The sequence below is a fragment of the Corvus kubaryi genome, unplaced genomic scaffold (assembly GCF_017639235.1).
Source record: "Corvus kubaryi isolate FWS band 111438036 unplaced genomic scaffold, C.kubaryi_AGA036_p1.0 134, whole genome shotgun sequence".
Lineage (NCBI taxonomy): Eukaryota > Metazoa > Chordata > Aves > Passeriformes > Corvidae > Corvus > Corvus kubaryi.
Window position 1 is genome coordinate 963,963 of NW_024580668.1, and position 1,349 is coordinate 965,311.

Sequence of the window (1,349 nt, forward strand, 5' to 3'; positions counted from 1 at the left end):
AGAGCATCAGGGGTGTTTCAGAAACCCACACACATCTAGAGGCACACTGAGAGATATTTTGCTTTGAAATTACATGTTGTAATGTAAGATGCTTAGAGACACTAAAACAACCAGATACCTAAAAGGGGAAATGTCAATAACCAGAAGAGGGGAAAATAAATGTAAGCATTGCAGTTGGGCAATCAGTTCTGTTACTAATGGGGCCAGGTGAACTGCAGGCCTGTTAAAAATCGTAACTCCAAATATCTCTCTGAACCCCCTTAGGAGCTCAGTCACTGAAACTGCCATGCCCAAGGACTCCGAGAACTTTCCGTATAGGTGTCCTGTTTGCCCCAGCTGAGATGAAGAGGCACCCAGGACCACTGTTTGCTTGCCCAGTGCTGGGGAGCTTCCAGATGCTTTTAGCTCTTGGGCTGCTCTGTGGTCAAGCCAATATAATTGATTAGACTGATCATAAGTGATGCAGAAAACAGCCTTAACATCTGAGGTGCACCTGTATCCAAAGGACATATTGCATTTACAGCAGATTAACAAATCCCAGTGCAAGTGAAAACAAAACTGACACCTTCCACTTTTGTAGAGTTTGATGTCAATGCAGGTAAGGTGATGCAAAAAGCCCCTTTTGCGTTAGAGAGCTCTAGTTATCCTGTTCCAGTCAGTAGCTCAGATTTGCATAAGCTTTTCACTCAGCTTTATTATTTTGCCAGTGGTCAACAGAAAATGGAGCAACACTCCCTGTTATGGAAAAGTCCCATCCACAGCTGGGCAAGCACCTGGACACGTGCAGGCAGCACATCTACACAAAGCCAGCGTCCTGCACGCTCACATGGAGAACACACGACTGCCACGAACACCTGCAGGGGCCCGCCCACAGGCACCGCTCCCCCCGTGTTTGCTCGGGGCGCCGCAGCAGGCGTGCACACACCTGTCTGTGCTCACAAACACACGCGTGTGCGGGGCACCGCGGCACTGATCCCTCTGTGCCCGCAGGACAGCAGCACACACCTGTCTGTGCTCACAAACACACGCGTGTGCGGGGCCCCGGTGCGCACTGACACCTCTGTGCCCGCAGGGCGCGGGCACACGGCGGGACGCGCTCGGGGCAGCCCGGCCCGGTGCGCACAGCCCGGCTCGGGGGGCACAGCCCGGCTCGAGGGGCACAGCCCGGCTCGGGGGGCACAGCCCGGCTCGAGGGGCACAGCCCGGCTCGGCACAGCCCGGCTCGGGGCGCACAGCCCGGCTCGGGGGGCACAGCCCGGCTCGGGGCGCACAGCCCGGCTCGGGGGGCACAGCCCGGCTCGAGGGGCACAGCCCGGCTCGGCACAGCCCGGCTCGGGGCGCACAGCCCG